General features: G+C 44.6%; 1 protein-coding gene and 1 non-coding gene across 2 annotated transcripts in view; one reads left to right on the top strand and one right to left on the bottom strand.

The window, feature by feature from the left end:
• LOC132567335 (cytosolic carboxypeptidase 6-like) overlaps positions 1-21,250 on the bottom strand; it is a 570,982-nt gene that overhangs the window by 216,979 nt on the left and 332,753 nt on the right. The gene's annotated exons all lie outside the window — the stretch shown is intronic.
• Positions 10,968-11,042, top strand: TRNAH-GUG (transfer RNA histidin (anticodon GUG)). Its single transcript has one exon. It is a non-coding gene; the product is annotated as a tRNA-His (tRNA).

The following is a 21,250-nucleotide window of genomic DNA, read 5'->3' on the forward strand; positions in this document are numbered from 1 at the left end:
ATATGATAAACACAAACTCTCAGCATTACCCACCAAGTGAGATTGAAACCACAAAGAAAAAATGAAACAGTTAAATTTGGCATTTGTTTCACAGCTAAAAGTTCATGAGTAGAGAAAGGAAGAAAATATATTTTTTGTGCCAGAAGAGAGCCCTTTAACTACAGATAAATACAAGCTACATTGTTTATGGATGACCCATGAAAAAAGATAATGGGGGTGGGGGAGGGAGAAAACTGCTTAAGTATCCCCTGGGTTAAGATGGGAAGGCTCGGCCCTCCCCAGCCAAGCCGGCATCGCTGGCGTTCAGGCTGGGGGCCGCCTTTGCCCCCTCGGAAGGAGGGAGCAACAGAGCGCTCAGCCCGGCATATCCGGGTCTGTTTCTGGGCGCGGCGTCAGGGCTATATAAGCCCTGGCCCCGCCCAGAGCTCTTCAGTTCCTTTGGGCTCTCTGAGGGAGAGCCACGTGCGGCGGTGCGAGGCCTTGGACGTCGGTCTGGGTCCAGTCGGAGGGGCTCAAAGAGCGAACGGCGGCGCTGGCGGCGGCTGAGGCGCTTAGCGGCCGGTGGCAGCACTTGCGAGGGCATCAGTTCTTCGTCCCTTTGGGACTGGGCGTTAGTGCGGCATTTGTGGGGTCGCTGGGTGGGTGGCATCCCCCCCACCACCACCACCACGCCAGTTCCGCCCAGGCTACTTCTCACTGTGTGCGTGAAGAGCGAACGGCAGCGCTGGCGGCGGCAGATGCACGAGCGGCCTGTGGCAGCGCGTGCGATGAGCTGCAGTCTTCGTCCCTTTGGGTCGGGGCAATAGCCAGGGTTTTAATTGGTCCCTGGGTGGGTGGCATCTCCCCCCCCTCCTTAACAGGCCAGTTCTGCCCAGGCTATTTCCCGGCGAACTGGGGGTTGTGAGCGGGGTACACTCCGGCCGCCTCTTACACTGCGAAGTGCCCCCCCCCCCCGTTAAGGCAGCAAAGGGAGGCTGGAAAGGCGCGGCAGCCGCTGCGCACGGCCCGTACTGCGCTCGGCAGCCATTTAAAAGGACCTTACTCAGGTGGTCGTGGAGGCTGGATTAACGCACGCGGTGATCATTTTGGGCGAGGTAGGAGAGGACCCCGTGGCAGATGGTTGAGCTTGGCCTGTGGCGCAGGTGGGGCCATTTTGTGATAGACAGGGCTTATGTTTATTGTCGGCGATCGTGATCGGCCTTCAGTATATGCGGCGGCCATCTTAGGTGGATCCCAATGGTCCCGGGTGGCAGAGCGACCTGATGGCATCCTCATGCTCAATGCAGGGATGTGGCTGCCATTTTGAAGTATAAAATGAGTTATTTAAAATGCCATGAGAACCTGCAGCATGGAGGGACCAGGAGCTCATCTCACCCCCTGTGCACCTTTCAGATTATTCTGTATTCTGTTATAATCTGCAACAAGGTAATTTTTCAGTAGAGGTAGTTCATCCATTCATTTGCAAACCAAACTATGAAAATTAAGTGATAGTCAAATGTTGGAGAGTCAGCTGTCTTGGGAGTTAGAGATGAGGTTCAACAGTCTCCACAATTTGTGATATCAGAGAATTATACTAGAAAAACATGGAATTAAGTATTTGGCAATTTCTCCCTGATCTGGTGAGGTTGGTGGTTAGAACAGCAAAGTTGTTGTTTAATAGAGTGGGGGTTTAGGTTTCAACCTGAGCCCTTGGGAGGTCTCCCCCCCCCCTCATTTTATTGTGCCTGATCAGGACCCGGCTTTGGCTTATCCACCCCCCCCACCCATCCTTCTGGGTTGATGGGCGGTGTGGCTCATTTGACTTGTTGTAGCATCTCTGTGGTGCGGCCGGGATTAAGGGCATTAGTTGGCGCCTGCGCTGTACCAGCTAGCCGTTGGGGAGTTGGAAGAGTCCTTCGACGCAGAGTGTTAACGCTGCAGTACCGCAGTCCTATGCTCTGCTCATGCTCTGAGTTCGATCCCTGACGGAGGCCGGGTGTTCATGTAGCCGGCTTGAGGTTGACCTAGCCTTCCACCTTGATACGGATTGGGGTCTTGCCTGATCTTTCCCTTAGTTGGGTCGGGTGGCTACAGGGTAGCTTAACCTTTTGGGCACCCAGCCACTTATTGTGCTATTTAGACTTGACGGGGGAACTGGGACCGGCCTGGAAGGTGCCCTACAGTTATTGCTGTGGTCCTGGCTGCGTATTTGAGGTGTCTGGATGGCTCCCATGATAGAGCTGGGCAGGTTTAAGGGCGATCAGCCCGCCCGGCCCGGGGGCGATGCCTGCAGCCCGGCCTTGTTGAGGAGCCGGGTCAGGGGATGTGGGTCTGAAGGGCCATTAAGGGCCATTAGAGGCCCTTGAGCAGTAAATAGTTGCCAGGGGTGCTCCCATCTAGGGGGGGCGTCGCCGCGCCTATCGGTGCTCGGCGCCGTTAGCTTTTGAGTCGGCGGTTCTGGCCCGCTTTATTACTTCACAGGGCGGCGCACCTGGGCACGAACCTCAATTGGAATCGGAACAAAAGGATGGCCTGGACGGGCGTCCGTCGGGTGAGCAGGTGGGCGGCGCTGCGTCTGGAGGCAAAGTGCAGCAGACCCCAGGTGGAGGCTGGAACGCTCTGGGTATTGGCGTAAGCTTCCGTTACAGCAGACGAAAAGGGGCCCTTCGGTCATATTCGAACGCCCCCCCCCCCCCGGGCATCGGGTGATTGGGGCTTGGGGCAGGGGGGTTCCGGGCCACCTTGGGCTTGGGTCAAGCAGGGTGTGCCCCCCCCTTTGGATCCGCATTGGGTAATCCGGGTTTACCGGCCACGGGTTACAGGCCGCCCCGGTAGTGACACCTGCTGTTCCCATGGCGTCGCCTCTCCCCTGGCTTTTTGCACCGGCGGGGAGCAGTGGTATGCACATGTGGGGGGGCGTGACCTGAGGTGCAAGGTGTGGCACCAGGCAATGCCGGGTGTGCTGGGCAGAAAACCCTGCAACGTCAGGCATGAGGGTCTGCTTTGCGGTGTGGCTCACCCCTCCTCCGCCTGTATTAGGCCGAAGTCGCGGACTGGGGGGCAGGTGCCCCGGTGGTGGTAGGTGGTGGCAATCAGCAGCCCCCCTGGAAAGGGGGTCCAGCCCCATTAGACTGAGGGTACTCAATTGATTATTGAGGAAGTTCCCACGTGAGGCGGATGGCCAGTATCTGACCAAGGTGTTTTTCTTTGGGGTTTTCGGATCCCTTATCAGGGGCCTGGGCCAATCTTCAGTCTGTAAAGACGGGTCTGGAGCATGTAGTTAGGGTTAAGAGCGCCAGAGAGCGCCGGGAAGGCAGGGTCTTAGGACCCCCCTTTGGTACGCCGCCTGTACCCACATTGTGTGTATTTCCCCCGGGGGTGGTGCCTAATAAAGCGCCAAGGGAATATCACCTCATTCTTCACCGGTCCTATCCCAGAGGGGCGTCGGTGATTTATGGAATTATGTTTGGTATGAAATACACTTCCTTTGACCAGTCGGTTAAAGTACAGTGGTTTGTGGTGTTGGGGCAGCGTTGCCAATATGTCATTAAGACGGCATTCTTGTTAGTTCATCACTAGGATTATGAGTTCCTGGGGTTTTTGTTTCAAGAGCAAATGTTACATCGATCGGGCCCTCCCGACGGGGTGCTCGGTCTCTCGCGCTGCATTCAAGCGCTTTGGCTCCTTGGTGGAGTGGGCGTTATAGGATTGGACCGGGTTTAATGACACAGCGTACTATTGGGGCGCCTACCTTTTGTCGGTCCAGCAGGTACAAGGTGATGCGCCGGGATTTTACAGGCTTTTCATGAGTTGGCCATCAAGCTGGGGGCTACCTTTGGTGTATGAGAACACCGAGGGGCCCAGTACGGTGCTTACATTTCTTAGGCTTTGAGCTCGATACCCTCTAGCGGGCATTTTGGCAGCCGGTAAAAGTGGTTGCTCACTTTAGGGGCCGGTTGGCTGCTCTTAGTGGGCAACGCAAGGTGTCACCGCTCTAATTACAGTAGGTGGTAGGTCACCTTAACTTTGCACGGAAGTGGGGGCACCTGGTGCGGCCTTTTTGAGGTATTTGGGATGCCAGGGACACCTGCGTTGGACAGTGGGTTCAGTACGGTCCCGCCATTTTCGGAATTTTTTCCCAATTCTAGTGGCAGTTTGGCTTTAGGGTGAGCTACTCGCCGACCAGTTTGGACTTGTCTGGGGCGATAACATAGCAGTAGTACATGTTATCAACTCCTTGACCTCTAAGTCGTGTGGGTGATGAACCTGGTAGGTTATTCACACTTCGTTACCTCCGGTGGAATATTGGGTTCCTGGTAGGGCACGTGCCCGGAGGTTGCAATGGGGCGGCGAAGGCTCTACCTTGCTAATAGCTGTGGCGCTTTCGGTAGCTCACCCCGGAAGTTGACTCGCGGCCGACGTGATTCCCCCCGGACCTCTGGTATTTGGAAGCTGAAGCTGGTAGGGACATCCAGCTGGCTTTGGCACCTAGTACCAGGGGGGAGTATAGTAGGGCGGCTTTCCTAGGGCCTCGGTGCTTTATGATTACTGGCCGATTTCGACGGCTCATGGTGCTTCAGGATTACTGGCCGATTTCGACGGCTCATATTATGCAATCCTGCGCGTTGCAGAGAGAGAGGTTTGGAGTTGAGGACTGTTAGGTGCCACCTGGCGGTGCTGGCCTTTATTGGTAAAGCCCACGAGTTTGCTGAGAAAGCCTACTAACAGAAGGGCATCTGACAAAGCGGCTTCCCAGTTTCGGGCACTTGAGAGCACCGCAGGGCCGCCTGTTGGTTGGCGGTTCCGTGGCACGGGTTATGCTGTCCCCTTTCCGGGACCGCGCTGCTTCATGTGGCCACGTTGATGGCCTGTTTTTGGACGTTATGTATTAGCTAGTTAACTATGCAGTCTAATGACTGACACTGCGGGAAGGGCGCCCCAGACCGGGATCCAACATGCGTTGGTTGCCTGGGGGGCATTTTTGGAGGGCGAGGGTTTATCGCCTCTTGGTCACGACTTGTTCTGACAATTTTTCTGTTTTTCAGGTGCTGTGGCTCATAGTGAGAGGCAGCGTGTTCTCATCTGCGCGCACAGCAGGGTGTTCCAGGCAGCCCCTCGAGCCAGGCGGTCTTCAACGGGCACCCAGCTGGGCCTCAGCGACGGGGCAGTTGGAGAATGGCTGAGTCGCTGGGTGCTGGTGTAGGCCGTAGTGCGGAGAGAGGCAGGGCACCCTCTCCGCACATCTGGTTCTTTCGCTTGGGCGGTCTCAGGGGAACACCTATGGCCCAGCACCAGTGTGCAGGTGGTCTGTATGAACCGCAGATGGGCTACACGGCTCAGTGTGGGGACTACAGATCACTGAACAGCCTCACCTGAGCGTATCTTTCCGTGGGGGGATTGACGCTAGCACAGGTGGTGAATGGCTCGGGGCCTGGCCGCTCAGCAACAACCCGAATCTGGCGGGCTTGTGCTGGGGGCAGGGTGGTTCACCCTTTGGACAAGGCGGGGTCAGGGTGTGACCCCAGGGGCTTGTCCTTCTTGGCTAGTCCTAGTATGGTCAGCTAGATCGCCATGCAAGACTTGGAGGTTCTCCCTTTCACCTGGGGAGACAGAGCGTGCTGGGTGCAAGGCCAATAGGGCCCTGTAGAAAGCCATGGATAATGGCTTGGGTATTTTCTCCCTCATCCGGCCATATGCCGGATGGGGTTCATCTTTCGGAGTTGGGTAACCGGGCCTTTTTAGATTAGATGCGGCAGGGTTTGCGGTCGGCTTGGGGCCGTCCGTTGGGGCGCTAATGCCTAAGCAGAAGCTTGGCATTGGCGGTGGCTGGAAGGATGTTTTGGCCATAGTGTTTTCAGGGGAGCACCTATGGCCTAGCACCAGTGGTGCGGGTGGTCTGTAGGAACCGCAGATGGGCTACACGGCTCAGTGCGGGGAATGCAGATCATCGAGAGCCTCACCTGGGCGGATCTTTCCATGGGGGATTGATGCTAGCCCAGGTGGAGAATGGCTGGGGCCTGGCCGCTCAGCTACAACCCGAACACGGCGGGCTTGTGCTGGGGGCAGGGTGGCTCGCCCTTTGGACAAGGCGGGGTCCAGGTGTGACCCCAGGGGCTTGTCCTGTTCAGGTCCACCCCTGCCAGTTATAGGTTGATTAATTATTTAATAAAGCGGCCCGGTTTTTATACCCAACACTCTGTCTCTTCATTCCGACTGGGGGGGGGCAATTGCCTACAGAGAAACAGAAAGATGCACCATGTTAACAAAGGGTTCTTTATTCACCTGTCCATTCCTAATATAAAAACATCATGCTAATTAATCAATATTTACATTACATAATATTAGGCACATGTTTGACATTATATTAAAGTTACCTTGAGGGAAAACTTGGGCTAGAGGAAAGTTATTGCTTGCATGTCCTAATCTGTTTCCTAGATCCAACCTACAGGATAACCCACCAACTCAGAGTACAGTAGCCAAGTCTGAAAGTTTGCCAAGGGCTAAACTTTATGTCTCTGTTGTTTACCCGAAATGGGGAGGGGGGAAGACCCTGAATTTAAGTACCTGGCAGACCAAAATACAGGAACAACATGGCTTGGTGAGTTGTAGATCAACCAGATTCTGTTAAATTTAGCCAAATGCATTATTTTGAGCCCATCTGCCCAAGCATATCTACTTTTGTCAGTTCAGGCTTAGAAGAAATAAAAAACAAGTTTATTTTCTGATTTGCTGACTTTCAAAGAGGTCCATTTAAGCATTACAGTTCTTGTGTGCATATTACAGTCTTGGATTATTGTACTCTCATCTACAAAACAAACAACAGCAACTGCAGTTTTGGAAAAACTCAAAAAGACTGTTTAAATTTGCCAGGTGTAAGAGTTTAAAGGCAGCAGGCACATAAATAAGCAAGGCAAGGACAAATGTGGACTAAAGGTGTGTTTCCCAGAAAGAGCTGGCAGCTGCCTTTTTTTTTTTTGAATAAACAATTTTTATTAGTAACATATGGTAGCAAAACTGTATCTACAACTTATAAAAACTTAAAGTAAAAGAAAAAACTTTCTACCCCATATCTTACTTTTCCCCCGCCCCTCCCCCCGTTACTTGACCCCCGTCAGTGTTATTTACTTAAAGGAGACAAATATTAAAGGTGCCCTTAACTGTTAAGAAAAACCCAAAAGTTATATTCTTATTTTAAAAACCTTAATCATTATCAAAGATTGTCCAATGTTCTTTTATTTTCCACTCTTTTTCTACGTATCTCCTGAATTTCTTCCACTCCAATTTAAAAATTTCCAAATCATAGTCTCTTAATTTTCTTGTTAATTTGTCCATTTCACTCCATGACATAACTTTTGTAATCCAATCCCATTTCTCTGGTATTTTTCCTTGCTTCCACAGCTGCGCATACAATGTCCTAGCAGCTGAGAGCAAGTACCATATTAAAGTTCTGTCTTCTTTTGGAAATTTTTCCATTTGTAATCCCAGCAGAAAAGTCTCTGCCACTTTATTGAATTCATATCCCAAAATCTTAGAAATCTCTTGCTGAATCATCTGCCAAAACATTTTAGCCCTTTCACAAGTCCACCACATATGGTAGAAAGAACCTTCATGCTTTTTACATTTCCAACACCTATCTGGCATCTTGTTGTTCATCCTTGCTAATTTTTTTGGAGTCATATACCTTCTATACATCATCTTAAAACAGTTTTCTTTAATACTATGACATGTTGCGAGTTTCATAGAATTCTTCCACAAATATTCCCAAGATTCCATCTTTATTTCTTTATTTACATTAATTGTCCATTTTATCATTTGAGATTTCACTACTTCATCTTCTGTAGACCATTGTAAGAGTAATTTGTATACTTTTGAAATTAATTTCTCATTATCTCCAAGCAGGACTCTTTCCATTTCTGTTTGCTCCTTCCTTATTCCTTCAGTTTTGATATCATTCTCCACCAAACTTTTTATTTGTTGCATTTGAAACCAGTCATATTTGTAACTCAGTTCTTTTGCAGTTTTCAGTTCTATTTTTCCACTTTGTATTTTTAGTAGCTGATTGTATGATAGCCATTTTTCTTTGGCTATTTTAGCCGTTATCTTTATCACTTCAGCTGACACCATCCACAAAGGTCTCCTCTCATCACCATATTTCTTATACTTTATCCATACATTTAGTAGATTACTTCTTATATAATGGTGAGAGAAAAGGCCATCCATCTTCTTTTTTCCGTAATATAAGTATGCATGCCAACCAAATTTTTTCCCATGGCCTTCCAACACTAAAAATTTTTTATTTAACGTTATCCATTCTTTCATCCATACTAAACAAACTGCTTCATGATACAATTTCAAATCTGGTAATTGGAATCCACCTCTCTCTTTTGCATCTGTCAAGATTTTCATTTTAATCCTTGGTTTCTTCCCAGCCCACACAAATTCTGAAATTTTCCTTCACCATTTATCGAACTGTTTAGCATCTTTCACAATAGGAATAGTTTGAAACAGATACATTATCCTTGGTAGAATATTCATTTTTATTGCAGCAGTTCTGCCCAGCAATGACAAATTGAGCTTGTTCCATTTTAGCACATCTTCCTCTATCTACGCCATAACTTCTCATAATTATTCTTAAACAAATCAATATTTTTCATTGTTATCTCTACCCCTAGGTACTTTACCTTAGAGGTAACTTCACAGCCCGTTAGTCTTTGTAATTCTTGTTGTCTATTTATCTGCATATTCTTGCACAAAATTTTAGATTTTTCTTTATTTATATAAAGTCCCGCCAACTCTCCAAACTCTTGTATTTTCAGTAATAACAAAGGTGTAACTTGTTTGGGGTTTCATTTATAAACTTTATATCATCAGCAAATGCTCTGTACTTGTAGGTATATCCTTTTATTTGTAACCCTTCTAGATCTTTTTCTTCTTGAATCTGCATCAATAAAATTTCAAGAGTCATTATGAATAACAATGGTGAAAGCGGGCAGCCTTGTTTAGTACCTTTGCTGATTTTCATTTCGTCTGTAAGATCTGCATTAACACACAGCCTTGCCCTTAGTTCAGAATATATTGCTTTTATCATTCTTATAAAGCTTTCTCCAAGCTCCATCTTATCCATTACTGCAAACATAAAGTCCCAATTTAAATTGTCAAATGCTTTCTCTGCATCCGCAAAGAATAATGCTACTTCTTTTTCTGGATGTCTTTCATAATATTCTACAATATTTACAACAATTCTAATATTGTCTCTTATTTGTCTTTTGGGAAGAAAACCAGCTTGATCTTCCTTTATAAAATTTATCAAATATTGTTTAAGTGGTTCTGCCAGAATTCTTGTAAATATTTTGTAGTCGTTATTCAAAAGCGAAATTGGTCTGTAGTTTTTCACATTCGTGGCATCTCTATCTTTTTTAGGTATCAAGGAAATAACGGCTTCTTTCCATGTATTTGGTACATTCCCTTTTGTTCTTATTACATTCATCAACTTCTGCAATTTTGGTATTAATTCATCCTTAAAAGTTTTAAAATATTTAGCTGTATATCCATCTGGCCCGGGAGCTTTCTCATTTTTCATCGCGTTGATTGCTGCTTCAATTTCTATTTTTTTCAATTGGGTCATTTAAGACTTTTCTCATATTTTCAGTTAGGGGCTCAATTTTTAATTTTTGTAGATATTCATCTACCTTCTCTCTCTTTACTTCAGCACCTTTAAACAGCTTGGCATAGTACTTAAAAAATTCTCTTTTTATTCCCTCTTTAGTAACTACTTCTCTTCTATCTATCACAATTTTACTAATTATTTTGTTTTCTCTCTTTTTCTTCAATTGCCACGCCAAATACTTTCCCGTCTTATTTGCCCCTTCAGACGATTTCTGCTGAAGCCTTTTCAGATTCCATTCCACTTCTTTGTTTAACAAATGTCTCAATTGAGTTTGTAATATTGAAATTTCCCTTAGAATTTTCTTTTTCCCTGGTCTTTTTCTCAGCTCCCCTTCTTTTTTCTTTATTTCATTTTGAATGTCCAATAATTGTTTTTCTTTTTTCCTTTTGTCTTTATTGTTCAGAATAATCAACAACCCTCTCATTACTGCTTTATAAGCATCCCAGACCATCTGAAAGTCAATATCTTCTTTATCATTCACTTGGAAAAAGTCCTTAGTTTCTTTTTCTAGAAATGTCACTGTTTCTTTGCTCTGTAGCAAATCTTCATTCAGTCTCCATCTCCTCAATCTTTTAGACAATTTTGTAATCCACATTATTGGGTTCTGATCAGCCCCAATTTTAGGTAAAATCTCTATCTTCCTTGTTATGAGATCTAAGTCTCTAGTTCCCCACAGCATGTCAATTCTGGAAAAAGTCTTATGTCTTGCAGAAAAAAAAGTATAGTCCCGCACTTCAGGATTAAACTTCCTCCATATATCTTCTAAATTTTCTTGTTTAACTAATTCAAAGAAAGACTTTGGCAGTTTCCCTTCTTTCCCGTCATTTTTTTCCCCCTCCAGATCTATCCAATGAGTTCTCGACTGTTCCATTAAGATCTCCCATTAAAAGTATTTGATCATAAGTCAACTCATCCAACTGTTGTGTAATGTCTTTTAAAAAAGCATCCTTTGCACCGTTAGGTGCATATAGTCCCAATAACAACGTTTTTTCCCCACAATATTATCTCAACTGCTACAAATCTTCCATCTTTATCTTTAAATATTAACTTTGGCTCCAAGTCTTGTTTAATATAGAAAACTACTCCCCTTTTCTTCTGTTCAGCCAATGAAAAAAATTCTTTTCCCAATTGTTTGTTCCATAAAAATTTATAATCCTTTTGTTTAATGTGTACTTCTTGCAAACAAATTATATTACAATTTTGCTTCTTGATCCAATGAAATGTTGCCCTTCTTTTTTGTGGTGAATTTAGTCCATTAACATTCCAAGACAGTAATTTGTAATCCATCATGGTGCAAATTCTTTATTTTCTTCAAAAAAGGGGAGGGCTGGTGGCTCAATGGTAGAGCATCTGCTTGTGAAGCAGAAGGTCCCAGGTTCAATCCCCGGCATCTCCAAAAAAGGGTCCAGGCAAATAGGCATGAAAAACCTCAGCTTGAGACCCTGGAGAGCCGCTGCCAGTCTGAGAAGACAATACTGACTTTGATGGACCAAAGGTCTGATTCAGTATAAGGCAGTTTCATATGTTCAAATCTACTCAACTCCTGAGCATTTGTAATTGTAACTCTCTTCCCTTGAAATTCAAAACTCAAACCTTCAGGTATTATCCATCTGAACCTCGTGCCATTGCCTTTCAGTTTATCTGTCAACTTTTTGTATGTTCTCCTGTCGTTTATCACTTGTCTTGGCAGCTCCTTCATGATTCTTACTCTACTGCCTCCTACTATCAGTGACTTTTCAAAGTTTTTGTTCATGATCCTTCCCACCATTTCCTTTGTCATATATTTTATAACAACATCTCTTGGTAAATTGTTTTTCTTGGCAAAAAGTGAATTAACTCTATACATGTGATCATACATGTTTTTGGTCTCATCTGGGTCTTCTTCTAAAAATTCTGCAATTATTTTTATTATATATCCTTTCAAATCACCATTCTCTGCTTCAGGTACTCCTCTCAGACGTATCTGAGTTTCCATTAATTTACAGTTGTGGATTGTCACTTTTTCTTGAATTTTCAACAAGGTGGTGTCATGTATTTTTACTTTCTCTTCCACCCCCTGCACTTTCTTAGCTGTTTCCTCAGGGGTTTTTTTTTTAGATCATCCACTTCTTTTTTAATCTCTGTGATAATTTCTTCCTTTAATTCATCTATCAATCTCCTAACTCCTTTCATTATTCTGACTTCCATGGCATCCAATTGGTCCTGCATTTTCTCTAATGAAAGAGCCCTTTGTCGGGTCTGCTTGGGTTCAGACATTTAAGCAAAAAAAAAAGGGGGGGGGATAGAAGAAGTAAAAAAAAATAAAAATACCAAAAATTTTGGTCTCACAAATTACAAGTTTAACTACCAAATTAAAAAGATCTGAATTTACTTTTAGTTAAACTTTATTCTATCTTCCTCTGAGCTTCCTAGGCCAAGATATACATTTTTTTAAAAAAAATTTCCCCTTTAAAAAAATGACGAAATTTTTGACCTCACCAATTTGCAATCTGACAGTCAGGTTCAATAGAGTAGGACTTGCCCTTTCCAGCAAGCCCAATTTCGCTGGTTTCTGAGCCCCCAAAGTCAAGATATTTATCAAAGAAGTCTCTAAAATTTCCAAAATGGCGGCCGCAATTTTTTACTCCTTCTTCAAAAAAAATTTCCTTTTAAAATCACCCTAGGAGCCCACACATAATGTAGCCAATAGTTCCTGTCTTCTTACCCTTTTTCCAGTTAATTCTGTCAATTTTTAAAGTCCCAAATTCTTTTAAAAACGATATTTTAGATTTGACCTCCCAGCAATGGCTGCCGATGTTTCTCTATGGTATAGAGTAGGCTTTTTTCTTTACTGCTTCCTGCCTTTGTCACCATCAACTCTCATGGAGATCTCACGATACTTGACGTACTTCCTGTCTTGCTCAGAAGTGCTGCAGGTCTGTTCCAATGTGTTCCAGTGTGACGCAGCTGCTTTTTTTTTTCAAAACCGCAAGTAGACTCAACAATGAATTCCTTTTCACTTTTCAGCAGTTTTTAGCACTGTCCTTTATATTTAAACAATCCAAACTTCACCCCTTCCTTCTTCTTCTTGCAAGCTTTCTATTTTTCTTTTTCCCACCTTTTAATTTTGTCCCTTTAAGCTATAAATAGCTCCGGAATGAAAAGAAAACTTCTGTACCTTTTGTTCCTGTTATCCAAGTTTCCACTGGTCTTTCAAAGCTTTAATTGTTTAGAAATGTCCAAGAAGGTTAGGATCCTGACGAGCTTATGTCAAATCAATGACTCTGAGAACTTTTGCAGATGTTGACTATGCAGATTCCATGAGACCCCTCAAAGCCTCAAAGAAGACCTCTCCAGGGCTTCCTTTCAGCCAAGGTAAATCTCTTTAAAGTTTCCGTGCAAGTCTTGGACCTTTCTCTCACTGAGAAAAGTAGGCAGTAGGCATTAATTTGCCCTCTACTACCCCAAACAAAAGTTTCAGCCTGCTCCCGTTATGTGAGACAGCTCAGCTCGGCATTTTCCTTCCCCGGAAGTCCAGCTGGCAGCTGCCTTGACTTATTGGCAGGCCATTTATCGAGAAAAATATTGATGGTTCACAAGATCCTCATTTGCCTTGCTTTGGGCTGGAGAAAAGCTATCTTCTGGGAAAGCTTTGGAAATCGAAGAGTGGTGCCTCAAAAAAAGGGTGTGAAAAATATGCAACACAAGGGAACGTAGCAGGGGGATAACAAAGCTTCAGCCACAGCAACTTCCCTGATCTTGGATATGTATTTTTGTCACAGTTGAGATGTGTGAGTTACTAGTTCCTATAATATAGTTCTTCTGACAACTCAAATGTGTGGACAACATCCACATGTGCGTAATATGAGCCAGATCATTCCTAAGTAACAAACTAGGCTTCCCAACCCTCCCGCCCTGGCGGGGGACCCCAGGATTTCCAGCCTCTTCCCCCGCTCCCCAAAAAAACAGAAGCGAGGGGAGGGGGGAAACGGCGCCATGGAGCATGGCGAGCCGCCCCATCTTGGAGCAGGCGACGCCGCTGCGCGGCTGCCGCCTCTTCTCCGCTTCACCGTAGCTGCTCCTCCGAGATGGGCTCAGGCTGAGCCCATCTCGAAGGAGCAGCTAAGATGAAGCGGAGAAGAGGCAGCAGTAATGCAGCGGCATCGCCTGCTCTGCCTCTGAGGTAAAATCAGAGAAGGGGAGGGTGGAGGCAGGCCAGGAGCATGGCGAGCCACGAATCTGGGTCCTTCTAGGACCTGGACTCGTGGCTCGCCACGCTCCTGGTCTGCCTCCACCCTCCCCTTCTCTGATTTCACCTCAAAGGCAGAGCGGAGCGGGCGACGCCGCTGCGCTGCTGCCGCCTTTTCTCCGCTTCATCTTAGCTGCTCCTCCGAGATGGGCTCAGCCTGAGCCCATCTCAGAGGAGCAGCTATGGTGAAGCAGAGAAGAGCCCCCCCCCCCCGCATGCACTTGGCAGGCGCATCCGCTCCCTCCCTGGGCTGCAGAAAGGCTGTTGTGCCAGACTTTGAATTCTGAGCTCCTTCCATTCTGCATGAGCCCATTCTGCATGAGCGCCTCAAGGATCTGTCCTGGGACCTGTTTTGTTCAACATCTTTATAAATGATTTGGATGAAGGAATAGAGGGAATGCTTATTAAATTTGCAGGTGATACTAAATTGGGAGGGGTTGCAAAACTGGGCACACTACAAACCACTAACTGAACCTCATTTTCCCAGTTTGTGCCCATCCCTACTCATGGTGGGTTTATGAATTCTGAAATTTTCCAGCAGTCATACTTAACATCTATATTAGAATTGGCTGAAATGGATTCTAAGATGGGGTATATGGGGTATATGAGCAGGGAGGGCTATTCCACCTGATACTATTCTACATGAGAAGTTTTGACATTTACGTACCAAGGGTGAAGGACAAATTGGATTTTTCTCAAAGTCCCATTCCTTCTGATATTTATTAGCAGGACTTTGAGAAAAATCCAATTTGTCCTTCACTCTTTGTTTGAGAGACATGAAGTAGTATACTCTAAAACAGTGCCGGATTAAAATCTGTGGAGGCCCCTAGGCAGTCAAAATCTCGGGGTGGGGGGAATCATCACAAATCATATCAGAGTCAGAGCACCTGCCCTGCTGCCCACAGCCCCTGCTGCAGCCTGCAGGCACATTCTAAAAAGCCCCCTTGACAAAGCTGTGGGGGAGAGGCAGAGAGAGGCAAACTTGGTGACAATATCAGCAGCAGCCACACCAGGCAAGTCGGGCAAAGAGAGGCTCAGTTGCTGATTGCACGTGCAGGTTGGGAGGGCTGCAAGCAGGGGGAAAAGCAGCGGGGGGAGAGAAGCTGGCCTGGGGTCCTTAAAGGCAAGGGGGCCCATAGGCTGGTGCCTACTTGGCCTATTTGTTAATCTGGTCCTCTACTCTGCCATGGCAGTTTGCTGGATGTCCTTATCGCTACTACACAAGCCAATCTTCCTCACATATTTGTTGTGAGGATAAGACAGAGGACAGGAGAATGTTGTAACCCACTTAGCCCCACCTCCCTTGGAAGAAGAATATAAATGCCTAAATTAAAAAAAGGCAGGAAGACAGTAAATTATATTGCAAAAACATGTATAGAAAACTAATAACAATGAGACAACAGTTCTAAGGTAGTAGTCAGGACATACCAGGAGATCACTAGAATCCCAAACCAAGTTACTGACGGATAGTGAGTGGTAGCAGAGTACCGTCCTAATAGGCTGATAAGAATGCTTACGCTGATAAGAAGTCTTCACACTGATTCTACTAAAACAATCAGTGTATTTACAAATATTTACAGATAAGTGCAGTATAATTACAATCCAGAGCTCCAAAGTGCTACACCAGACAATCATCAATACAGAGAGAGAAAAATACCTTGGTACTTAGCACTTTTATAGCTCAGCCCACCAATCAGCAAATATGCTGACTCACTGTGACTATAGACATTTCCAGGCATTGCATCAGCCTGTCCTGTGATCACAGTCACATGACCTCATCACTCTAACAGTAGATGACAGTGGATGATCTAGGATGCAGTAACTTCTAAGCTACTCAGTTACTGACAGTTACATCCTTCAAAACCAACTGACCTTCAATTGATTTAGAAGGATGCCCGTTTAGGGCTACTTTTTAATAGTTATATATTTGGAAAACTGAGCACATGGCAGTTAGTAGCATTCTGAAGCATCTGAATTATCTACAATTAATTGATTAATTAAATGACCACGTCATCCACTTTGAAAGAACTGAAGTCCTTTCTACGGCCTCACATTATCATACCCGCCTGAACAGAGAAGCTATTGAGATTTACAAACACCAGCACAACTTTAACAGAAAGGAAGAAGGCATTTCCATCCACCAATCTTGGTATCCAGCTCTGCAAAACACCCTACAGACTATAAATTGCAGAAATTCACAGAACAACCAGTACATTCCACAGAACAATCAGCACAGTCAACAACCATCTTCCTTTTCTTCACACACCTTCCAACCCTCCCAGCAATTAACACAGAACAATGGTCACATTCAACAGCCAGTTTCCTTATCACTACCCTTCCAGGAAGCCCCACCAAACAATGGGCACATCCACAAACCTATTGCCCTTTCACCACACCCCCTCCAGCCTAGAAATAGCAGCTCTCCAGTAGCCCTGGCCTCACTCAATGCACAGCAGCCAAGAAGGTCAGAGCGCCTGCTCCGGCTGCAATGCCACTGAGGATGTTCTCCGCAGCCGAGAACGAAAGGTCTGGAAGAAAAACTTTCTCCAGTAGAACATAGCACTTGAGCCCAAAAGATTCTACAAACCCTAATTAATTGATAGTTAGATACATTTGGACATTTTCTTTTGCCAGAAGGAACAGTCAGAAGAATTTAAATTACCATTTTATTTTCCTATTATAACAGGAAAATAGCCTGTTCTCTTTCTTTCTTTGTTTTTTTTTTAAATTTACTTCTTGATAGCACTCACACATGGATTAGGGAAGAAAGAGTTTGTATGCAGATGTCCAGGGCAGGAGTGGAATCTGGAATATAATGAATGCTGTGAGAATTATTTTAGCATGTAGGGCATACAGTCATGTCTCCCTGAGCTGTGTGAGGCCCTCCTTGGTCTGATTCATACTGCATAATTTTCAAGTGGTGCATGTGGGAGTAGAGTTCAATGTATACAGGCAATCTTGCAAACCCCCCTCACTTTCCCACCAATTACATGTTAAGTCCAATATATGCACATAAGATCAGACCTGGAGGAGATGGGCAGATGCACATATTAAATTTAATCAGGGCTTTTTTGTAGCAGAAACTCCTTTGAATATTAGGCCACACACTCCTGATGTAGCCAATCCACCAGGAGTTTATAGGGATTTTAGTACAGGACCAACTGTAAGTTCCAGGAGGATTGACTACATCAGGGGTGTGTGGCCTAGTCTGCAAAAGAGTTCCTGCTGCAAAAAAGCTCTGAATTTAACCTATTTAGCATACTTACAGAGTAATTTAAGCAGAAGAAAATCCCACAGAATTCAGTGGGATTTACACCCTAGTAAGCATGTTCATGTTATGATTGCAACACTACTGTGTGTGAGAGAAAATCAAAGCGCACACATTTTTTAAAAAATGAGCTTCAAGGCTAACAAAATGCAATTATATTCCATAAATTATTTTAGATCGAATATTCCAGAATATCCATTTTTTAAAAAAGAAGAAATTGACTCCTAAACTGATTAATTTGCATTTCTTTGTACCCATATTATCCTTTAATCTTACAAGTTCCACTATTATATATAACTTGTGTTTTAATAATCTCTGTGTTCTGTTTAGAATGGGACCAGAAAGCACAGAAGCACAGCAGAACATTCAGGAAGAGGCAGTAATGCATATATTTTATTCTTAACATACTGCCTCATTCTTTCTCCTAAAGGTTTATATTTCACAGCTTTCACCTCAGTGCAGAGAACTTCAAAAGGACAAGTGCTCTTTCAGCCAGCTGCCAAACTTAATCTTCAATCAGACATGGTTAGTCTGTCACTACTATTAATTTGTATCCGCGAGCTACTGTTTGCTGATGATGCTGCACTCGTCTCCCACTCGGTAGCAGCTCTGCAGCATATGACGTCCTGCTTTGCAGAGGCTGCCAAGCTATTCGGCCTAGAAGTTAGTCTGAAGAAGACAGAAGTTCTCCACCAGCCTGCACCCCAGGAAGATTATCACCCTCCCTGCATCACTGTGGGTGAATCAGTTCTGAAGACAGTCCAGCAGTTCAGCTACCTGGGGTGCATCATCTCCTCAGATGCCAAGATCGACAAGGAGATTGACAACAGGCTGGCAAAGGCAAACCGTGCATTTGGCCGACTGCACAAAAGAGTGTGGAGCAACAAGCATCTGAAAAAAGGCACAAAGATCAATGTTTACAAAGCGGTTGTGATGACAACCCTAATCTACGGCTCCGAATCGTGGGTTTTATACCGACATCACCTGCGACTCCTTGAGCGCTTTCATCAGCGCTGCCTTCGCACCATCCTCAACATCTACTGGAGTGACTTTGTGACCAACACTGAAGTCCTCAAGAGGGCGGAGGTTACAAGCATCGAGGCACTGCTGTTGAAGACGCAGCTGCGCTGGGCAGGGCATATTTCTAGGATGGAAAACCACCGCCCTCCCAAGATTGCCCTGTATGGCGAACTTTCCACCGGCCATCGAAATAGAGGGGCACCAAAGAAGAGGTACAAGGACTCCTTGAAGAAATCCCTTGGCACCTGTCGCATCAACCATCACCAGTGGTCTGACCTAGCCTCAGATCGCAAAGCATGGAGGCACACCATCCACCAGGCTGTCTCTTCCTTTGAGAACGCACGCATAGCTGGTCTTGAGGACAAAAGGAGATTGAGGAAGAATCGCACTGCTACAGCACCAACCCCGAATCAGACTTTTCCCTGCAGCCACTGTGGCCGGATCTGCCTGTCCCGCATTGGTCTTGTCAGCCACCAGCGAGCCTGCAGCAGACGTGGACTACTGCACCCTTCTTAAATCTTCGTTCGCGAAGTCAAGCCAAGACTATTAATTTGGCTCCCCTCAGACAACTTGTGTAGGCTGTTAATATCTTTTAAGTCATGCACACCAGTCATTGCTTTTCAGCTTAGCATTTCCCTTTCCCTTGCGCTTAAGTTTAGCAAGTGTTACTAATAGGAATTTAACATCTGCCAAAGAATTATTTTAATTATAGGTTTAATAGCTTTAAAAAAAAAATCTTTTGAACATCAGAGTTTCCTTCCAAATTTACTTGTCAACAAAACACAAAAGAAAAAAAAATCAACTTTATAAAAAGAAAAATACTGTTTATTATTATATAGTTTCTCTCTAAAAACCTCTCACTTTCCCAAAAAGCCAACAAGATTATGCATGTCAAAGTGAACTGATATATGCAAAATGAATGTATCCATTTATAAGGAACCTATGAAAATTAAATCTGTACATTTTTGCTCAGCTGTCTATTAGGAAGTAGCTTGTACATGACAATACAATAGACTTATCTCAATATGCATTAAAATCCCCTAAAACTAAATGCAATTTTGCTATGTTTCAATTTGCTTTGCACTGCTCCTGCTTATATGAACATACAGAAAAAGATTTCTTCTGGGCATCAGCCAACAGCTGCAGTCCTGACACAAATTGTTGTCTTATATCCTTAATCAAGTTTCCAAGGTACTGAGAGATATTGGTACTCCACAACATTATCACTATAAAGTAGATTTACAACTCTGAAATTTAATTATCTGTTTAGATATATTTAAAGACTTTGATATTATGGGCATGCTTACAAGGGCCTTATGGAGATAGCTAACGGCACATTTTATTGGAGAGTTAGTCCTAAAGCAAATTTTGTATAACTGTGCTAGAATTGCACAGATGTAAAACAGGATGAATTTGTTAACTCAATGACCAAGTAGCTCTGAACAGTAATATAAAGTAGAGTTTCATACATAAAATGACATCTCAACCAAGCATCTTCCACAGATGTATTCACACAATATGATTTTTCATACTTCTGCTAGATCTACCCAGGGAAATTCTGAAAGAACCAAATACCACATATTATCCTTTAGAAACAACATGCGTATTTTGGTGGAATGGTACATTTGATTTTCTATTCATATATTTTCCTCACATGAAGATGCCTGAGGGCTAATAGTAGGGAAAATACACCAAATGAAATGCATAATAATTGTGAGGGAGGCCACCCAGCAATCCCTGTCATTGCCTGCCAGCACCTTGCATGCTGGGCAGGGGGAAATGGGGTAGAAGAGGAATGTGTACCTGTGCTACACCTGTGCACTTACATCAATTCTGGTTAAAATCCAACATAAAGGACACTGTATAATTTAAAAAAAATAACGAATTGCTTATACCAGCCACATGCACTCCAAAACAAATATCTTAAAGGGTCAGTCTTTCAATAAACAGTTCTTGAAAGAGGCGGCCACTCTCATGGATTGCTGCCTTGACATGGCAAGAGGGCTTGCGTGGTTCAGTGAGGCTGTGGGCTATGCCATGTAGGGCCACCCAAGATGGACAGGCCACAACTGAAAACCCAGACAAAATGCGATTCACTGGAGAAGGAAATGGCAACCCACTCCAGTATCCTTGCCAAGAAAACCCCATGGACAGTAACAAAAGGCTAAAAGATATGGTACTGGTGAAGCAGGGCTGAAATAAAAAGATATTAAATAAGGTAAATTGAAAGCCATTAATTAGGCACAAAGGCAAGAAAACAAAAAGTCAAAGAGATTTTGAAAGTGCTTGCTAGGTGCCTCTGTGAAATAATCCTTCTAGATTGCGAAAGTAAGGAAAAGAGGAAGTTAATCCTTCACCCACAGCACTGCCAAAAAGAGGAACTAAAAACTGGCTGGAATAAGCATTGAGCAACGTACTTTGGAAAATGTCTTGGGAGCAGGTCAAAGGTGCAAATATGTTTTTTTTATGAAGGATATTGCTGCAAGACTGTTAGCAACATCAATGTCATATATGGAAAGACCCTCCCTGTCTCCTCCTTGTTCCTTTAGTAATATGACGCTTGTAATGATGTATGGGATATGGGGTGGTTCTTTCCTGTAATTGGGCAATTTTTTACTGGAAATGATTGTCTGTGACTATAAAACTGTAGACCTTCCTGAAATCAGGGCTCCCAGATATGTTTAGACATGAGTCTGGTCTTGGGTCCATGTACATGTTAAATAAACGGCTGTTTCTTCCTGATTTCACCTGTGGCCTCGTTTCTGCCTGGCCACCAGCAGCTAAGGTTGCTGCTACACTGGAAGATGAGCCCCTCAGGTTGGAAGGTGCCCAATATACTACTGGGGAAGAGCAGAGGGCAAGTACAAGTAGCCACAGAAAGAGTGAAGCGGCTGGGCCAAAGCCAAAAGAATGCTCAGCTGTTGATGTGTCTGATGGTGAAAGGAAAGTCCGATGCTGCAAAGAACAATACTGCATTGGAATGTGGAATGTAAGATCTATGAATCAAGGAAAGCTGGATGTAGTCAAACAAGAGATGGCAAGACTGAACATCAACATATTGGGAATCAGTGAACTAAAATGGATGGTA

The sequence above is a fragment of the Heteronotia binoei genome, chromosome 2 (genome assembly GCF_032191835.1).
Source record: "Heteronotia binoei isolate CCM8104 ecotype False Entrance Well chromosome 2, APGP_CSIRO_Hbin_v1, whole genome shotgun sequence".
Lineage (NCBI taxonomy): Eukaryota > Metazoa > Chordata > Lepidosauria > Squamata > Gekkonidae > Heteronotia > Heteronotia binoei.